Source organism: Copadichromis virginalis, linkage group LG5, assembly GCF_057382275.1.
Source record: "Copadichromis virginalis isolate Kocher_CV1m ecotype Utaka linkage group LG5, C_Virginalis_male_GT1.1, whole genome shotgun sequence".
NCBI classification, from domain to species: Eukaryota; Metazoa; Chordata; class Actinopteri; order Cichliformes; family Cichlidae; genus Copadichromis; species Copadichromis virginalis.
Genome location: NC_140622.1, coordinates 15,757,459 through 15,779,124, shown reverse-complemented (window position 1 = coordinate 15,779,124; position 21,666 = coordinate 15,757,459). Strand labels below are relative to the sequence as shown.

The 21,666-nt window shown below is 39.9% G+C and overlaps 2 long non-coding RNA genes across 4 annotated transcripts; both read right to left on the bottom strand.

The window, feature by feature from the left end:
- Positions 1-2,264: 2,264 nt before the first annotated feature.
- LOC146709198 (uncharacterized) lies at positions 2,265-7,421 on the bottom strand. Of its 3 annotated transcripts, XR_014920427.1 has the most exons (6): positions 5,842-7,421; positions 5,649-5,694; positions 5,364-5,474; positions 4,984-5,249; positions 3,220-3,306; positions 2,265-3,099 (listed from the first exon to the last, which is right to left on the bottom strand). It is a non-coding gene; the product is annotated as an uncharacterized LOC146709198 (long non-coding RNA). The 3 variants fall into 3 exon arrangements; XR_014920426.1 differs by having other exon boundaries at positions 5,364-5,694; XR_014920428.1 differs by lacking the exons at positions 5,364-5,474; positions 5,649-5,694.
- A 2,030-nt stretch (positions 7,422-9,451) lies between these two features.
- Positions 9,452-14,184, bottom strand: LOC146709197 (uncharacterized). The gene is made up of 5 exons (XR_014920425.1): positions 14,045-14,184; positions 13,567-13,897; positions 13,185-13,450; positions 12,982-13,068; positions 9,452-12,863 (listed from the first exon to the last, which is right to left on the bottom strand). It is a non-coding gene; the product is annotated as an uncharacterized LOC146709197 (long non-coding RNA).
- Positions 14,185-21,666: the final 7,482 nt, after the last annotated feature.

Below are 21,666 nucleotides of genomic sequence, written 5' to 3'. Positions count from 1 at the left end.
GTGCTGTTCATATATATATAAATAAAATCAAATTTAATCAAAATTGAATTAAATTAAGATGTTTTCAGTCCTATTGCCATAGGTGTATAAAATCAAGCACCTACCCATGCAGACTCACTTTACAGAACAATAAGTCATTCTAAAAAAACTCTACTGCTACTGTAATAGGAAACTGTTATTGCAGCAAGTCAGTTTATGACATTTCTTCTGTGTTCTTCTTTCTTCTGTGTTGGAAACCACAGCAACTCGGCCACAAAGTAGCAGACCATGTAATGGTACAGAGCACAGTATGTAAAAGTCGCCAACGTTCTACTGACTCAGTAACGGGCACTTACAAACCTTTACTGGCATTAACATCAGCACAAAAACTGTGTGCTCAAAACTTCATGACTTTACTTTCCTTGGCAGCGCAGCTCCTGTAGGTGGCCCAGTACGTTTGTCCATATAGTATACTTTTGACACTGAAATGTCGTTCCCCTTCTGCACCTTCTCCTTGCCTACACATATCTTTATTTTGTGTTTAATTCTGCTCTTAACAGCTCACATATGCAGCAGAGGCTTTTAAATTTGAACTGGTTGCGTCATTTTCAAATATTTTAGCCATCTGCAGGAATTCTCAACAACACAAGTGGGACTCGTACAGCATGGCAGTGGCTAACAGTCAGTCTGCTGTGTTTGCACAGGTAAACTGTTCGAAATCTTTCATGCTCTCTGTTTATACTTCGTCGTTTTCCCTTAGTTATTTTAATTTGTCCTCATACAAAACAAAAACATAATATGGAAATTCAATTCACATTAAGATGAAAATTAATAATTAATAATAAGATGAATATCAATTAGATGAGATAATGAGATGGAAATTAAGATAAAAACATAAATTATTGGTTAGTAATTTAAAAAGAAAAAGAAAAAGACGCAATGGAAAAAAAAATCACTTAACTTCTTCAAAATGATGTTTATACCCAAATTTCCAATATTAAATCGATATATCTAACAGTAATGCTATATAGCTGCATGTTAAATACTTTAGGAAATATTTTTCTTGCAGTCACATAAGTGAAGGTGAGTCAGGTGTTTACTGGACCAAAAACAACTGCTGTGTGAGCAGGTGGTACAGCTATCAAACCTCACACCACACAGTGTCTCATTTTGCCCACACTTCAAATCTAAGAAGCTGACAGAAACCATTCAAGCACAAAAGGAACTCTTAAAATGAATAAATCATTTTAATTTCAGGCACACAGAAAATGGGGCCTATACAACATGAACTAACTGGTAATTAATATTTTGCAATTCCCACATGAAGTTACTTGTTTGTTTGTTTTAATTGATGAGCTACATTTAAAAAGTCTTTTAGGTATTCTCACATTCACTTTTAGATATCGATTTAAGTTGGAAACAACATTTTGCGATTCCCAGCTAATTTTATGTTTGTTACCCTGAAATTTAAATATAACTGAACTGTCATCATTTAAATAACACAGGGACAAAGTATTGCTTCCTTAAGTAATAATTTTCAGTGTTTGTTGTCAATGAAGTGCATTCAAAGGTGAAAAAAAATGCTGGGAAAAAAAGAAAATAAAACATGTGTTGCTTGCTACCACATGCAACGCTTTATACATGTGGTTCTATTTTGAGACAGAGACAAGAGACAACTTTGGGATGACTGACAAGTAGCAGCTGGAAGGGAGGATAATGTAAGCCTGGAATACAGCGTCACAGGAAGACTGGTGTCATTCAGAACAGCTAATTAAAACAAAGCCAGCAGTGTTAATGAGAAATGATTGGTGAATGCTCGGCAGCTCTCATTCCTGTCAGTTTAACTTTGACAAAGTTATCATCAAAGAAAGACTTGATGATCTCGAGAAAGTTTGTTGACGAAAGAGGCTTGCCAACCCGAATTTGAAAAGCTCAGTAAAATGTAAACAAAAACAGAATGTTTGCATAACCTCATATGTTATTCACAATAAAACAGTAAAATATATTCAGATGTTTAAATTGAGAAACTGTAAATGTAATTTGTTTAGTTATATATTTTTGCAAATTGGGTTTAAAATTGCATCATAAAAGAAAGTATTCTCATTCTTATTCCGACTATTGTCTACAGAGTGGCCAGTTTACCTAAAAATAAAAAAATAATAATTTAAAAAGTCATGATTTTTATTTCCCTCCTCATTTATATGCATGTATTTGGCTTGGACAACAACAAAGGACGTGCTTTTTTAAAATTAAAGTTTCTCTCCACTCCACTCATGCTATTTCCCAAGTGTTCAGGTTGCCTTTAATATATGAACAGAAGCACAAACCCTCATTTTATAATTCAAATTAAGCAATTAAAGCACAGTAACAAATTCTCTTTCAATTGTTTATGCAGGAGCTAGCAGGAAGAGCATGGCTTATAGAAACTTAGAAACTATTATGGATTAGACTCTCACATGCAATGAAAGGAAATATAGGAAGCCCATAAATATACATTGTACCATTGACAGTAGAACATTTCTAAAACCTACGCATACAACATGTTGGATTAAAGCCACTGAAATAAGAGGATGTGAGTCAACCGAAAACACCAGAAAATATCTTAGCTAGCTTTTTTTTCTGTCTCTTCGGGTTGTGGTAAAGACATGGCCCAATATTTCTCATAAATGAAACAAAAACAAATTTTGTACGACTTTTTATGAATTCCTTTTAATACATAGTATAAATAAATAGATATATTTCTTGTATGTATATAAAGCATATGTATTTGTATATAGATAGATAGATAGCACCTGTTGTCACTAAAAGTGTCATCTTTCACATACACAGTCATTCAATACGTTTTATCATATCAGGTAACATGTCAAAATTAGCAGAATTTTTATGTATTTTCCTCTTAGAAAAAGGAACCAGATCCAGAGATCTCCATATCTTCAAAACCTCTGCTAAACTGACTGATTTTGTCTTGCAAGAGGTCTCTTTCTCTCAGTAGGCTTTGCAGCAGGTTGTTGCAGCAGGAACATAAGTGGGTTGAATTTGACTGAAATTGCTCGGTCTGGCACATGTCTTCTATCACAGAGGTGTTGCAAGGAAACTGATTGATATCCTCTTTTGAATAAACTGGAAATAAACATAATTTTGGGGTCATATTTGTTTTTAACTTTCCATCAGAAAACATGTTACAGTACTTATGATACATTTATTTTCCATTATAAATATATATTTGTGTTCACAACTTACCAGCAAGGTGCAGGGAGATATTGAGGATGGCTTGTAAGATACATAATACTCCTAAAGTTACAATCCCCATCCTCAGGAGTCTTCTTTCTGTAAACATACAGATAAATACAGGGAGTGCAGAATTATTAGGCAAATGAGTATTTTGTCCACATCATCCTCTTCATGCATGTTGTCTTACTCCAAGCTGTATAGGCCCGAAAGCCTACTACCAATTAAGCATATTAGGTGATGTGCATCTCTGTAATGAGAAGGGGTGTGGTCTAATGACATCAACACCCTATATCAGGTGTGCATAATTATTAGGCAACATCCTTTCCTTTGGCAAAATGGGTCAAAAGAAGGACTTGACAGGCTCAGAAAAGTCAAAAATAGTGAGATATTTTGCAGAGGGATGCAGCAGTCTCAAGATTGCAAAGCTTCTGAAGCGTGATCATCGAACAATCAAGCGTTTCATTCAAAATAGTCAACAGGGTCGCAAGAAGTGTGTGGAAAAACCAAGGTGCCAAATAACTGCCCATGAACTGAGAAAAGTCAAGCGTGCAGCTGCCAAGATGCCACTTGCCACCAGTTTGGCCATATTTCAGAGCTGCAACATCACTGGAGTGCCCAAAAGCACAAGGTGTGCAATACTCAGAGACATGGCCAAGGTAAGAAAGGCTGAAAGACGACCACCACTGAACAAGACACACAAGCTGAAACGTCAAGACTGGGCCAAGAAATATCTCAAGACTGGTTTTTCTAAGGTTTTATGGACTGATGAAATGAGAGTGAGTCTTGATGGGCCAGATGGATGGGCCCGTGGCTGGATTGGTAAAGGGCAGAGAGCTCCAGTCCGACTCAGACGCCAGCAAGGTGGAGGTGGAGTACTGGTTTGGGCTGGTATCATCAATGATGAGCTTGTGGGGCCTTTTCGGGTTGAGGATGGAGTCAAGCTCAACTCCCAGTCCCACTGCCAGTTTCTGGAAGACACCTTCTTCAAGCAGTGGTACAGGAAGAAGTCTGCATCCTTCAAGAAAAACATGATTTTCATGCAGGACAATGCTCCATCACACGCGTCCAAGTACTCCACAGCGTGGCTGGCAAGAAAGGGTATAAAAGAAGAAAAACTAATGACATGGCCACCTTGTTCACCTGATCTGAACCCCATTGAGAACCTGTGGTCCATCATCAAATGTGAGATTTACAAGGAGGGAAAACAGTACACCTCTCTGAACAGTGTCTGGGAGGCTGTGGTTGCTGCTGCACGCAATGTTGATGGTGAACAGATCAAAACACTGACAGAATCCATGGATGGCAGGCTTTTGAGTGTCCTTGCAAAGAAAGGTGGCTATATTGGTCGCTGGTTTGTTTTTGTTTTGTTTTTGAATGTCAGAAATGTATATTTGTGAATGTGTAGATGTTATATTGGTTTCACTGGTGAAAAGAAATAATTGAAATGGGTATATATTTGTTTTTTGTTAAGTTTCCTAATAATTATGCACAGTAATAGTCACCTGCACACACAGATATCCCCCTAAAATAGCTAAAACTAAAAACAAACTAAAAACTACTTCCAAAAACATTCAGCTTTGATATTAATGAGTTTTTTGGGTTCATTGAGAACATGGTTGTTGTTCAATAATAAAATTATTCCTCAAAAATACAACTTGCCTAATAATTCTGCACTCCCTGTACATAGTACATTCACAATAGTGAGACAGCTTTCTGATTACTTCAAAATCGTGACTGTTTCTCTTTTAGTTTGCATTTTTCTCATATTCTTACCTGATTGAGCAGAGTTGATGCTGCTTGTTCCAGTTTTGACCTTTTTCCCCCCAAGGTCATGTATGGTGGAATACTCAGAAAGCTCTAATTCTTCCGCCATGAGGTTAACTTACAGTGAGATGGGTTAGTCGTGCCTCAGTTTCTGTGCCCTGGCATCTGTTGTTTCTCAAATGTGACGAGTTGCCTTGACGTTATTTTCTAAAGAAAAAGCTGCTCTTGATTTGAGGAAGTGTTTTCATTGTGGTTTTATGTTGATGAGTCAGCCTCTGGAAAGATTAAATTCAGATTTAATTTTAGTTTTGAAATATGTTTCTGTACATAGTTGATTAATCACATTTATCTTTTTACTTAATTTATAATCCATTTGCATAAATACCCACCTGCCTTTTAAAGACTTCATTCTTTATGCAGTTTAAAATGGTCACAAACTCAACAGAGAACCAATTTGTTAAGGTCTTGAACCAGGCTGGTCAAATTTGCTATAAATTGATCTGCAACAGCAAGCAGTTCATTTTGTTTGTCAATCAATGTTGTCAGCAGATTTCAGTCTACAGTTGTGATTTTGTAAAGGACAAAGGTAAAAATGTTTATTGCAAGAATTTTGATATTCAGGTTGTAGCATCCAGTCGAACTGAGAAGGCCAGAACTGATGGTTGTTGAATGACCTTTATTATTCCTTGTCGTGTATCAGACAACGAACCAACGTAAGAGCTAGACAAACAAATAAAACAATTACCATATTATTCATGTAACACCATCTAAACTGCTCATTACGCTGGTCTAACCGTTTTCTATTAAACTATATAATACATATTATGCATTTCAGATTGCTCAAATTAAATCATATACATTACAAACCTTGTTCCCCTGTCGACTGTAGCTAGAACCATTCGTCTTTGTACAATTTAACCATATTCTTCTCTCCCTTTTCTCCGTTAGCATTAGTTTTCCGTTTTCTTCCGTCTTTTTGTACATCAAGTTGTTTACCATTAAACCATTCACTTTCGGTCACACAGGAAGTTACCAAAATAAAAGCACAAATGTTATATTGCGTGAATATGCGCTAGCTTTACATATCCGCCGTTACACTCCCACCAAATTATTTGCTGTTACAAACAAAATAAAACACAAATAATTTCTAAACAGGTAACTTAACAATGATAATACCTTTGTATATGCAACAACAAATTTTCATTGCATTTTAACTGCTTAGTGCATCTTGCTTTTCACAACTTTCTAACAGTAGAACCAACTTATGAACTGGGCGTTCCACTGTAGACATCTTATGCAAACGTTCACCCCTTTTACTAAGGTTTCTGTCTGCAAAGGTTACTTTGACCTTTCTCACAAGTCCATCTTCGTCTGTTATGGTGTCCACAACCCTACCAAGTCTCCATTGGGATCGTGGCAGTATTTCTTCCTTGTCCATCACTATGTCACCTACTTGCATATTCCTTTTAGCAGCATGCCATCTCTGCCGAACCCTGATGTTGTGAAGATATTCTCTCTTCCATCTGCTCCAAAATTGCTCCGTTAGGTATTGTACCTGACGCCATTGCTTCCGAGCGTACAGATCCTCTTTAACAAACTGTCCTGGAGGAGGCAAAGCTGTTGTGGTTTTCATAGTTAGGAGATGATTTGGAGTTATTGGTTTCAAACTGTTTGGATCATTGAGATTGTCTGTCGTCAACGGGCGGCTGTTTACTATTGCAGCTGCTTCATAGAGAAAGGTTCTGAGTGATGAATCGGTGAGTCGTCTCTTTGCGAGAGCAAGTGTGGCGTTGAGGACGTTTCTCACAGTCCGAATTTGTCGTTCCCATACTCCACCTGCGTGGCTTTTCTTTTCTTTTCTTGCTTGTTTGGTTAGGAACGGGCCGAAAACATCCATACCACAGTATGTGAAAGGCGGAGAGCGTTCGACTCTTTCTGTGGGGAGATCTTTCATTTTTTGTCCTTCCACAGCTCTCCTTAGTCTCCGACATGTCACACACTGACGGATGTAGTCTGATACTGTTTGACTTAGCTTGGGAATCCAATAACCGCTGGACCGTATTTCGTTCATTGTGAAGCTCTTTCCTTGATGATTTATTCTTTCGTGACAGTGAGCGATTATGAGTTTTGTAATATGATGGTCTCTTGGAATGACAGTTGGATGTTTGAATGTGTTAGGAAGCAATGAGTGTTGTAGCCTTCCTCCCACCTTGAGCACATTGTCTTCGTCCAAGAAACGATCCAAGTTGTACATTTTGTTGCTCTCATGTAGTGCCTTTCCTTTGCTTAATCTCTTTATCTCATCTGAAAATGTTAGTCCTTGTAAGTTTTTGATAATCATCATTTCAGCATTTTGTCTTTCAGTTACAGTGCTGAGTGACTTTGATTTGTCTCTGAGTAGGAAACGTTTGAGACGTGCTATGGCACCGACAGCATGTGACCAGGATGAGAACCTTGTGAGACGGTCACAGAGACTTACACATACTTGTGATGTTATGATCTCACACTGTTCTGGTTGCAGAGACTTTTGCCGTTCAGTCATTTGGTCAGCTTCTCCTTCTGGACTGTGATCCAAACTAAGACTTTATCAACAAATACCCACATATCTCAGCAATGAAATTGGGAATGGAAAGCCAAGGGCCATGGGGAAGAGTCATAATGATTTGACTGATCACCTACTTCTCATCTACTGGAACCATCAGCGAAAAGAAGAAAGAAAAGAAACGCATCACGCAAGAATGATCTTGATCAAAAGAATTCAACAGATTTATTGAGCACATTTACTTATACTCCCCTACAGCACAAATCCTTTTAATTTGAGTACTCAATATACTTTCTCCAAGTTCCAGCCTCAAGCCAAGATTTTCATTTTATCATTGAAATGTTGCCATTTATATCACTGATGGAACAGATTTAACATTTCATAGTTTTGAAAAGCTCTAAAAAAAATTAGTTTCATACTATTTTTTTCAATATTCTTTTATTCTTTTTATAGCCATAACACAGATTTCTCTCATGATTGCATGCAATTCTTAAAGGTATACATGCATGCAAATTGTATTTACATATGCAAATGATTCAAATTAACATACTCTAAATATGTTTTATAAATAAATGTAAAACTTTTAACATAACCCTGTGCAAAAAAAAGTCCTCATTTAAAATATTCTTAACAACTAAATGTAAAACAGATGTACAGTATAAGGTAAACACAACAGTTGGATAGTGTAAGCCAGGAACACAGTGTGACAGAAACACTGGTGTCATTCAGAACAGCTAATTAAAACAAAGCCAACAGTGTTAATGAAAAGTGATTAGTGAATGCTCTGTAGTTCTCATTGCTGTCAGTTTAACTTTGACCAAATTATCATCAAAGAAAGACTTGATGATTTCAAGGTTTGTTGGCAACACAAAAGAAGATTATCAACCCTATTCTGAAAAAAAGGGATGCCGAGTAAAATGTAAATAAAAGCTGAATTTAAAGATTTGCAAATCTCACAACCCCAAATTTTATTCACAAAAAACCCATCAAAAACACACTTTACATACTTCACAAGTATGTAAAGTGTGTTTATTAAGCGCAAGCAATCAGACAAGCAATCACAAAGTGGTGTACACAAAAGGCTAAAATAAACATGAACATTAAACTCCCAGGACCTGGCGTCCACATATGTGGACATCACATTTTGGGTTGTCTAGACCAAAATACTAATTTTGCTCTACAAGGGCCTGATATCCACTTACGAGGGTGTTGTACTTCCACTGTTCTATCAAAATGTAAAGCGAATGTCCTCATATATGGAAACAAAAATCAGGTTAAAAAAAACAAACATGTAATTTTTGGTTTTTACATTCATCAGGTCCTAATCAGCCCAAATAGCCAAGAAAATTAAAAATGCATGCCATGAAAGAGTTTGGGTCTTAGGAGGTTAAGTGTGAAAAAAATGAAATAAGATATAATAAAATAAACTGTTAGTTTCAAAATAAGTAAAACATAATTCAATAAAAAATTCTCAGGAAAAGGCCTGTTTGAAAAAAGTTTTAACTGCTTTTTAAAATAATGCACAGAGTCAACTAATTGTAGTTTTGATGGTAAAGTGTGCCACAGCTTTGGTGCCACAAGCTCAAAGGGTCTGTCACCCTTAGTTTTTAGTCAGGTATGGGGAACAACAAATTCAGAGTCTGTGAATGGAGACGACAAGAAGCAGTGTATTTTGTAAAAATCTGAGATAAATAATCTGTGACCTGGCCATTTAGTGCTCTGTATGTTAAAACAAGAATTTTTAAACGAATCCTAAAATCTACTGGGAGCCAATAAAGAATATAAAATAGGAGTAATTTGAACTTGTTAGCTAGAACTTGTTAGTAGTCTGACTGCAGCATTTTGAATAGCTTTGAGGTGTGAAAGAGAGTGTCCGTGGTTAACTTTATTTATTAACAAGACATTATTCAGGTGAAATAATGACACTCAGACAAGTTCTGTTAAAATAGCAACGTGCACGGGTGAGCGGCTCTCAGGAGACACTCACACCGAGTGCAGGCGATAGCTCTTTATTTATAAGACACATCGCATATGCAAATACCTTCATCTTCCTTTAATACATGTTCTGTTAAAAACTTCCTGTGACTGAGTGTGTGTACGTTTGTGTGGGGTCATATGAGTGTACTCTAATTTCGGGAACTGCTGTTAGAGATTTAATCTCTTGTGGTTAGGTCGCTGTCTCTGGCCTTCATCAACATACAGAGTTAAAATGTCAGTGTGCACAAAAATGAAAAGTACAGCATATTTGTGAAATATATGAACACATCAATATGAGCTTATAGTAAACAGTAGTAAATAAACTTATATATGTTAAAAATCTCATGACAGAGAGGATCTGTCCAAGCTGGTAAACAGAGCATTAAAATAATCTAAATGCGATGACACAAATGCAAGAACTATTTTTTCCAGCTCAGCTGAGGCGACAATATGTCGCAATTTTGAAATGTTCCTTAAATGAAAGAAACAGGAACAAGACAAAGATTTTATATGCAAGTCAAGGCCCAAAGAAGACTCAAATATTACTCCAAGATTTTGAATGTTGGTGTTAGTAGTTGAACAAAAAGAAGCAAGAACCCGACTGATTTAAGAATGTAGTTCAGGAGGAGCTATAATCATGGTCTAAGGTTTGTTAGTGTTTGAAACAAGGTAATTGCTAGAGAGCCAATCAGTAACCTGAGTTACCCAGTGGACTAAGCTGGACAGCCTATCCAGCTAATGAGGCTTAAAAGACTGTCATCGGCACAGAAATGATAAGAAATGTCACTAAAAGATTGAAAAATGCCAGCGAGAAAGAAGAAGCACCTAGAAAGAAAATAATGTATGCAAACCTGAACCCTGTGGAACCCTGCAGGTTAGGGAGGCTATGATAGAGGTGAACTTGTTTGTTCTAACAGAGAAGGTCCTGTCAGATAAGTAAGAAGAAAACCAGTCTAAGGCAGAGCCAGATACACCAGCCAGAACATTCAGCATATTAAGTAGGATTTTATGATCAATTGTATCAAAGGCTGCACTGAGATCAAGCAATATGATTACAGAACAATTCCCTGCATCAGAAGCCATTAAAAGATTATTATAAACCTTCAAGAGGGCGATCTCAGTGGAGCGCTGCTTTTGAAAGCCAGATTGAAAAAGGTAACAAATCTTTAATTTGCATAGTAAAGATCTGAACTGATTTTCTACAAGTTTTTCTAATAATTTGCTTATAAGTGACAATTTTGAAAATAGGCCAATAATTACCAGTAAAGTTGGGATGAACATTCGACATATTTAAAATACGATGGAACATAACTTTGCCTCAGTTCCACATGATAGACAGCAATGTGGGACCAATGCTGGTGAGTCCCAGACAGGAGAAAAGCAGGTAATGTATCTAAGGAGCATGACAAGAATTTCATTTTACCTATTACTGTAGTTAAGTCATTAAGTGTAATTGGAGGGAAAGAAAAGTAAATGACCCAGGGCACTGAGGACCATCATAAGGGAAGCTACTTGAGGAGATTTTGGATCTTAAGCCCATCACCTTATTTACAAAGTGATTGAGAAATGTATTGCAATCATCGTCAGAAAAGAACATAGCATGCTGGGTTGGAGGGGAAACAATCCTGTTGATAGTCTCAAATAATACCCTTGGATTATTCTTATGGAAATGTATGAGATTATTGAAATAAGAGGATCTAGCCTCTTTCACTGACTCATTATATGTGTGAAGAAGCTCTACAAAGTATTTGTGATGGAAACTTAGACCCGTGCTTCCACAGATGTTCTGCTCTTTGACGGGAATGTCGAAGATCACAAGTTTGATTATCTAACCAGGGTGTGCAGGAACTGACAGAGCAATGACTACTCTGGTTTTGTGAGGAGCGATCTGAATAAAAGTGGCTATCAGGGTTCAATACAAGACTTAACAAGGAGCTCAACATGGTCACAAAAAGTTATGAAATTAAAAAGAAAACTTAGAAACGATAGCTATCAATAAAGCGCCTGTACCTAATACAAACTTGGGAAAAAGTTTAAAAGTTTAAGAGTCCATAATGCTCAGGAAATTCCTAGTGGTACTATTTGATGGGTCCTCTGCACGAATGTTGAAGTCCCCAACAATGATGACCTTGCCCAACTTAATAGCAGAAGTCTGACAGAAAAGATGCTGCAGACCCAGGTGGACCATAAATTGAAATACCATACATCGGTTGATCTCTTCCAGTTTTGATCATAATTATCTCAAAAGAGCTGTAACAGCTCGAAGAGATCATCTGGCATAAAAATGTCTTTTTAAAAATCACAGCTGTTCCACCTTCTCGTCCAGAGATCTGAAGTTCACAGAAAAATGAACAGTCTGCAGTGCATAGCTCTAAAAGATGTGAGACTTCATGCTGCCATGTCTCAGAGATAAACATAAAATCAAGCTAAATATAAGCTAAATTATATCAAATATAAGACTGTTGTCAATTGAGCGGCCATTGAAAACTCATTATTATACAAAATTTCAGTTATGTGAAAACAAAAAAAAATTAATTATCATCATTCAGAGTAACAATAACATTTAAAGTTGATATAGCAAGTTCCATTAAAAACACTTTCTAAATTCTGCTAGTACAAAATAGTCAACATTGTTTTTTGCTGTTATTTAGTGTGTTTGTTGGCCACACATACATGCAAATCCAATATTCTTTAACACAGCTTGGGTCCGGTCTCTACCACCTACTGGTAGAAGCATCTGTTCTTTGGGTTTCTGAATACACCACCAGCCAAAACCTAAACTGAGCACATGTTGTCACTAAAAACGTCATCTTTCACATACACAACCATTCAATACATTTTATCATATTACTAAAATGGCATGTCATTTTTTTTATCCATTAGCAAAGTATTAATATATGTACATAATAAATTTTGCATTAAATATGCAACAATATAATAAAAGTATTTACCTGAGTGCAACTGTTAATCACTGCTTGACTCTTTCAAAATATATATCTAATTAAAATGTGGTTGGCTGTTGTTTTTGTACCAGAGATTTCAAAGTGTGTAAATGGATGCAGTCGTCTGACTTAAATGACTTGTTTCAAATTCCTGAATGTTGTCTGCGTTCATCTTCAAACTAACAAGAAATCTAAAGAATTGGAACCAGATCCAAAGATCTGCATATCGTCAACATCTCCAGGTTTACCTCTGCTAAACTGACTGATTTTGTCTTGCAAGAGGTCTCTTTCTCTCAGTAGGCTTTGCAGCAGGTTGTTGCAGCAGGAACATAAGTGGGTTGAATTTGACTGAAATTGCTCGGTCTGGCACATGTCTTCTATCACAGAGGTGTTGCAAGGAAACTGATTGATATCCTCTTTTGAATAAACTGGAAATAAACATAATTTTGGGGTCATATTTTTTATACTTTCCATCAGAAAACATGTTACAGTACTTATGATACATTTATTTTCCATTATAAATATATATTTGTGTTCACAACTTACCGGCAAGGTAGAGGGAGATATTGAGGATGGCTTGTAAGATACACAATACTCCTAAAGTTACAATCCCCATCCTCAGGAGTCTTCTTTCTGTAAACACAAAAACAGATAAATACATAGTACATTCACAATAGTGAGACAGCTTTCTGATTACTTCAAAATCGTGACTGTTTCTTTTTTAGTTTGCATTTTTCTCATATTCTTACCTGATTGAGCAGAGTTGATGCTGCTTGTTCCAGTTTTGACCTTTTTCCCCCCAAGGTCATGTATGGTGGAATACTCAGAAAGCTCTAATTCTTCCGCCATGAGGTTAACTTACAGTGAGATGGGTTAGTCGTGCCTCAGTTTCTTTGCCCTGGCATCTGTTGTTTCTCAAATGTGACGAGTTGCCTTGACGTTATTTTTTAAAGAAAAAGCTGCTCTTGATTTGAGGAAGTGTTTTCATTGTGGTTTTATGTTGATGAGTCAGCCTCTGGAAAGATTAAATTCCGATGTAATTTTAGTTTCGAAAATTATGTTTCTGTACATAGTTGATTAATCACATTTATCTTTTTACTTAATTTATAATCCATTTGCATAAATACCCACCCGCCTTTTAAAGACTTCATTCTTTATGCAGTTTAAAATGGTCACAAACTCAACAGAGAACCAATTTGTTAAGGTCTTGAACCAGGCTGGTCAAATTTGCTATAAATTGATCTGCAACAGCAAGCAGTTCATTTTGTTTGTCAATCAATGTTGTCAGCAGATTTCAGTCTACAGTTGTGATTTTGTAAAGGACAAAGGTAAAAATGTTTATTGCAAGAATTTTGATATTCAGGTTGTAGCATCCAGTCGAACTGAGAAGGCCAGAACTGATGGTTGTTGAATGACCTTTATTATTCCTTGCCGTGTATCAGACAACGAACCAACGTAAGAGCTAGACAAACAAATAAAACAATTACCATATTATTCATGTAACACCATCTAAACTGCTCATTACGCTGGTCTAACCGTTTTCTATTAAACTATATAATACATATTATGCATTTCAGATTGCTCAAATTAAATCATATACATTACAAACCTTGTTCCCCTGTCGACTGTAGCTAGAACCATTCGTCTTTGTACAATTTAACCATATTCTTCTCTCCCTTTTCTCCGTTAGCATTAGTTTTCCGTTTTCTTCCGTCTTTTTGTACATCAAGTTGTTTACCATTAAACCATTCACTTCCGGTCACACAAGAAGTTACCAAAAATAAAAGCACAAATGTTATATTGCGTGAATATGCGCTAGCTTTACATATCCGCCGTTACACAGGTAATATCACTTACACATACTTGTGATGTTATGATCTCACACTGTGTCCCCGGTCATGTCAGTTTAACTCTGTGCGCCATGCTTTTCGGCCAGGTTTCATGGACTCTGTGTGCACTACGTCTCGGACTACATCCTGTACGACTGTGTGTAGTGTTGTTTCACATCCAGCTTATCTAGACGCTGCTTGTGTGAGTTCTCCTGTACCTGTGGCTGCTCCTAAACTCACTCTTTCTAAGACTGCTAATTATGACATGGACAACTTAAGTACAGCAGAGTTGCTAGAACCAGCCCACCATAAGTCTCTGTTTACTGAAACTGTGTTTGGCTCCACTAACTTGGTTCACCCAGTGACTGTTACTGTTCCTGTGCTTCGCTCTCCGCCTCCAGTTCCTGTAACCAGGGCAGCGCGGGCCCGGCTTTCCCAGTTCCTCTGGAGAGGGTGGCTGAGGTCCAGCTGGTCCCTGCTTCTGTCCCCAGCCTGGCAGAGGCGCCGTTCATCCCGGCACCCGTACCTGCCCCTCGGGTGGGGTTGATGGACGCCCAGCCTATGCCTGCGCCAGTTCCGGTTCCCTGGGCGAGGTCTACTGTGACCCTGCCGACTCCTGCACCCGTCTCAGTCCCTCGGGTGGGAGCAGCAGAGGTCCAGCTAGCTCCTGCACCTACACCGGCCCCCAGGGTAAAGGCAGCCAGAGCCCAGCTTGTCCCTGCACCCGTATCTGTTTCTCGGGTGGGGATGACTGGTGTTCGGCCAGGCCCAGCACCCGTTCCTGTTCCTCGGAGGAGAGCAGCCAAGAGTCAGTCACCTGTTCAGTCACCGGTTCAACTACCTGCTGTCCCACCATCACTACAACCACAACTACAACTTGCACTTCAATCGATAGCACAGTCATCAGCTCAGTTCATTGCTCAGCAACCCGTTCAGACACTGCCCACCTCAGCTGGAAGCTTTGGTGAGCTTTCTCCGCCAGCTGGGGACTGCGTGGTGCTGACACACTTTGGACAGACTGTTTGCCCTGCACAGCCCCAGCCGTTGCATCCTAAGCCGACTGCATGCCCTGTGCCGCTACAGTTAGCATCCGCTGAGCCAGAGGTCCCCGCACCTGCTGGCTCTGCATCAGTTTCCTCTGGGGGTTCAGGAGAACCTCTCCAGCCTTTCCTCGTCTCCGCTGGCGGCTCTGGTCAGCCCGGCCAGCACCTCCTCGTCTCCGCTGGAGGGTCCGAGGGGCCCGTCCAGCCGCCTGTCTCCGCTGGAGGGTCCGAGGGGCCCGTCCAGCACCTCCTCGTCTCCGCTGGAGGGTCCGAGGGGCCCGTCCAGCCGCCTGTCTCCGCTGGAGGGTCCGAGGGGCCCGTCCAGAGCCGCCTGTCTCCGTCTCCGCTGGAGGGTCCGAGGGGCCCGTCCAGCCGCCTGTCTCCGCTGGAGGGTCCGAGGGGCCCGTTCAGCCACCAGCAGCCTCATCCACACCAGCTGCGGCCGCCGTGTCTCCGCCCACGCAGTTGCCTAGTCCAGCTTCATCAGAGTCTGCATCCTCGCCGTCGCCTGGTCCGGCCTCTGCTGCATCCTTGCCATCGCCTGGTCCGGCTTCGGCATCGCCTTCGCCTGGTCCAGCCTCAGCCTCAGCCTCAGCCTCAGCCTCGTCTTCGCCTGGTCCAGCTCTAGCATCTGCTTCTGCTACGCCTGGTCCAGCCTCTGCATCTGCTTCTGCTACGCCTGGTCCGGTCCCCGCATCGCCTTCGCCTGGTCCCACCTCGTCTGGTCCTGTGCCCACCGGGCCTCGGCCAGTACGCCTGACACTGGAGAGCCGCCGCTGCCTTCCGCGCGGCCGGCCCCCTGAACTGCTCCGTCTCCTTCGCCGCCGCCGCTGCCTTCCGCGCGGTCGGCCCCCTGAACTGCTCCGCCGTCTCCTTCGCCGCCGCAGTTGCCTTTCGCACGGCTGGCCTCCTGACCGGCTCTATCACCTGTGTCGCCCGCCTGGTTGGCCCCCCGACCGTGTGACCCTTGAACTCTTGTGCCCGCAGGCTCCGGGTCGGCCTCCTGAACTGCACCACTGCTGCCTTCTGCACGACCGGCCTCCAGATACGAGAGGACGTGGCCTGTTGTGTTGCCGCCCTCCAGGCCGACCCCCTGAACTTTCTTTGGACTATTGTCTTGTGCTCCTGTGTTTTCTGTCGATTGTTTTGTTCCCTGTTCTGGTCCCTCCGTCCTGGTCCCCCGCCTCCCGCCCCAGGTGGGTTGTTTTCTGTTTTTCTTGTTTTGTTCGCGGGTTTGGGCTGTCGGGTGCCAGCCCTTGAGGGGGGGGGGGGGGGGGGGTCATGTCATGGTCCTGGGCCATGTGGGCCCAGTATTCTCAGTTTTTGTGTGTTTTGTATTTTATTCCCTAGTTATGCCTTGGTTCCTAGGATTATTTAGTTAAAATGTTCCTTATTTGGTTACCTCCTGTGTGCCCCTGTGTATCTGTGAGCCCTCGTCTCTCCTTGTGTTTTATTCTGTTTTCCCCAGCCCGTTATGTCTGTGTTTTCCCCGTGCTCTCTCTCCTCCTGTCTGAACCTCTGTACTTCCTGTTTTACTTTGCCCGTCTCCCGTCAGTGTTGCGTTCACTCCTGCCGTGTCTTGTTATGACTATCAGTGTCACCTGTGTTCCCCGTGTGCTCCCACTTCCCTCGTTAACCCTCTGTGTATTTATGTCTGCGTCTCCCTCGGTTCTGTGTCACATTCTCCCTCATGTTGTGTGTGTGTTCCTCGGCGAGCTTTGTATTTAGTTTTCCCAGTTTAGTTTTGTATTTCCTACGTTCTGCCTCTCCAGCATTAAAGCTGTGATTTTTGAGTTCATCCCCGAGTCTGTGAGTTTTGCAATTTGGGTCCTCCTCCTGCCTGCCACACAGCGATCCATGACACACTGTTCTGGTTGCAGAGACTTTTGCCGTTCAGTCATTTGGTCAGCTTCTCCTTCTGGACTGTGATCCAAACTAAGACTTTATCAACAAATACCCACATATCTCAGCAATGAAATTGGGAATGGAAAGCCAAGGGCCATGGGGAAGAGTCATAATGATTTGACTGATCACCTACTTCTCATCTACTGGAACCATCAGCGAAAAGAAGAAAAAAGAAACACATCACGCAAGAATGATCTTGATCAAAAGAATTCAACAGATTTATTGAGCACATTTACTTATACTCCCCTACAGCACAAATCTTTTTAATTTGAGTACTCAATATACTTTCTCCAAGTTCCAGCCTCAAGCCAAGATGTCATTTTCATTTTATTATTGAAATGTTGCCATTTATATCACTGATGGAACAGATTTAATATTTCACAGTTTTGAAAAGCTCTAAAAATACAAAATTAGTTTTATACTAATACAGCTATAATGCTGCAGCCTTAAGGGATTTTTGTTTTCCTTCTGCAATCACTTGCATGCAATTCTTAAAAGTATGCTTGCATGCAAATCCAGACATATCTTCATTACTGCATTCAAAGCTAGTTGTGTTCAAAAGACTCCTTCATGGCTTTAAAGACAACTGACTTACCTTTGAATAAATAATGTGTGACTGTAGCAGAGTAATGCAGTAGTATTACTGCTCTATATAAATATACAATATCAAACCGAAACCAGCACTTTTTGCAACAAAAAAATGTCTTCAATGAAAAAAATCTTGTCCTGTCACTGAGGTAAACACACTCGCTACATAAGTCAACAATTTGAAGAGGGTGCGCGTGCTTCATAGTGGGTAGTAGAAAGAGGGAATATAGACTTTGCCCATCCTATTGTTATAATCTGTCTGCAATGCGATGGCAAGATTCAGGCAAAAGTTTTTGCAGAGCAGTATGCAGTATCACCTGGCATTAAGAACCCAGCCTTGATATCCTTCAGCAGCTTTGTCACCAAATACACCTCCATCCATCGCATGTACAGTTAAAATAAAGAAAAAATGAAAAGGGTATGGAAAAGAAAAAAAAATTGAACTGGTGCTTTTATTCCCAAAGACTTGATTGCCAATTGAAAAGCAACAGATGTTTGCCCATGTGAGAAACCAACTGATGGGTTGCATTCTCAATGGCAGTGATTTCCATGTAAACACATGAAACTCTTTGAGAGAAGAGATGGAGCACAGAAGTGTTTTGTTCATTGTGTTTCAACACCCAGTGTTAGGCTGCACAGCTGACAGACAGTGTAGCTGGTGTTTCACGGTCATTCTCTTTGAACGTACAGTATACAGTTTCCTAACAACACCAGGTGAATATGGAAAACTTTTTTTTAAAAAATCACAAACAGCACTAAATAATGGATAGAAAGATAAATTTCCCATGAGACATATTTTACCTAAGTCCTTTACACAGAGAAGAAGAAGCCTGTTATAATGTAATAGTAAAATGAAATAAAGCTGTGGCAACAGTAACAGCTCTTGGACATTAGGGACTGTGAAATGAAATTAAATACGTGCTAACATATTACTACAAGCTGAAACTAAATCGAAGATGCATTTCATAGATATGTTTTAATTAAAAGGAATTATGCATTTGTTGAGTGTTACAACATAGTCTGTGTAAAACACACACACAGGAAATCCCACAAAAAACTGACAATAGACAACTGTCTGTTGAATATGCAGCTTTAAAGAATTTTCAATCATTTTTCCACCCAAAGTTTATTTTGTTTAAAAGGAGAAGGCAGCTTCTGACCAATCAGCATCTTCAGAGCTACCAGAGTCAGGGCACCTGGCTGTTGTAGTGAGTCTACAGCAGGGGTGTCAAACTCAAATACACAGTGGGTCAAAATTCAAAACTGGAACAAAGTCGCGGGCTAACATTAATATTTATTGAAAAAAATTTTTTCCTCCAGATATAAGAATGAATCTTTTCTTATGGACTCAAATACGTTTTGCTGGAAAACTGAATATGGAACAAGCAAAGCTTTATACTAAACAATATATATATTAGCTGTATAATACCAGTAGGCCAGCTCTAATAGTAATTTGGTATGGCTTCGCGGGCCAAATGTAATTAGGCTGCGGGCCAAATTTGGCCCACGGGCCAGAGTTTGACACCTATGGTCTATAGGTTGTATGATCTATTCTATACTGTTTAAATAACTGTATAAAACAAACTACGCACTGACTTGTATACAGTATGTTTTACATCATTAAAATGCTGAAAATTCGAAACCATTATTGGCACTAACAGGCCCTAAAGAGTGTGTGACTCACCCATGCAACATCCACAGTAATATCCACAGACTAACCAGTTAACAAGCTAACAAGCACTGACTTTACTGTCTGTCTCTCTATAAGCCCCGAGGCTCCAAAGCAGTCTGTTTGGTATTCTTTGTCATACATGCTGCAGTTTGGGATGAACAAGCTAGTATCAGCACCAATGGAGATAAGTTGAGTGTACAGTTTTGTACGGGTTTGTACTACTGAACTGCCTCAGCAGCAAGAAAATACAGGGAGCCAAAGAGGAAAACACGATTACATTAGACACAACCTGTTCTGCTGTTAAAGTCTGTGATGTCTCCGATTTTAATTGCTGACAGTTAATTTTTTAACGGTAAAAAAACTAAGTAGGCGTTAGACAGGTAACACTTTTGTAAGTAAAAGCACATCTGGTGTCCTATTGTACAAACTTAGTTCATATCAAACCTCCAGGTATACCAGTGGAAAAGATGTGGCTGAGTATAGCATTATCCATGTTGTCATCTAACCATGACTAATCATAGCACTCTTATATTTTGTCTTTCAAAATGTGGAAATGCTATCTCAGTGTTTTTAAGCTTACATAACAAAGATTGCACATTTGACTGGCATAACCTTCTACCCAAAATGTAGTGGTATGCAAAAACTTGTGTCATCATATGCAGGATCAGCCACCGCCTGTCAACCTCAGGGCGAAGCTGTAACAAGGTACATGTGAATTACACATGTGATGGGGCTCCTACATACACTGACGCCTGTTAAGCTTACATTTATGTATGAACTCTGATCCAGCCAATTTAATTTTCCCCAGAGGTGAAATGCTTGGGAGGAAAATGCTAATATATGTCACCTGAGTAGACTGCCACTGTCAAAGCAATACTTTATCATTTCAAATTAAAGCTTGAGTGCTGCAAATGATACAAATACTGACAATGCTGTACCACTCCCATATCCTCCTAACAACCACATGGGAGTCCTACATGATAGAGATGTGGAGATGGGTGAAATTAATGGGTGTGTTCAGACAGAGCAGCGCTGCTTCGTGACATGCAAGTGGATTACAGGAGGCAACAGTGCATTCTAGTGGCCAAGAGGAACATAAGTTGCATTGGGTTGTAGTTAGTGCCAGAATTTTGGGGAAAAGACGCTTTTCAAATGACTAAAACAGTGATCCAATGTCTTTGTATTTTTGATATTACATGTTTACAGGTTTCCTTTTTAATCAAAAAATCATACCGTCATGCTGCTAAGGCTCAACTTTAACTAACCTGGCAAAACCAATTGGTGATTGGTAGTGCTCTCACTCATGACTAGAGTGAGAGCACTACCAAAAAAATAAATAAAAGATGATTTTGGGCTGTGTGGCTTTGAAAGATACAAGTATATCATACGGTATTTATAGCTGTGTCCATCCATGCAGAAAAAAACAATCCCAAAATCAGAGGCAGAGGCACACACACTGCACACATGGTCACTGCACACATTCACTAGCAAACACTGAGCCTTTCATGCATACCGCCGTCTCCCAATATTTCATATCATGCACCTGTGCACACACACTTTCACATTCAGTTAAATGTATTCAGATGCACTGGTGCAGGAGGGCACGCAGAAGGATCCAGCAGCACACGTACAGTTATTTTAGTGTGTGTTTGCACACAGAGCTGGTTTTTGAAAAACAATACATTTATCGTGGAAACAATAGAAACAGAAGTCATAGGTGTGCAGGTGTGTGTGTCTGGATGTATCCACTAGTGCTTACACTGTCACGTAGCAGGTATTTGAGGGACTGCTTTTAGCCAGCATACTAAACAGATGCCTCAGTATATTTAATATTATTTAGCGTAAAATGTTTCTCAGGGTTTTCAAAGCACTCTTGGCAACCAGCTCTATTTTTTGCAAACCATCGCCTACAATTTGGTTAGTGTGCAATGCCGACTTCAAATACAGAGTGTGCGTATATCATGTGCAACTTTGTCTACCATAAAATCGGTCAGGATGACCGACAATTCGTCTTCTGCGAAAGAAACGAGCCTGATGTGACATGTTGTTTCTCATTAGTGGCGTGCAGCTCACTCCTTTCCCTCTTAAAACAAATATTCTGCCTTGAACATGTGCGTGACAGCTGGAGATGAGTACTCAGTTAAGTGGAAGAAAATAAATCAAAGCACAGTTGCCATCTTTTTGTGATGATTTG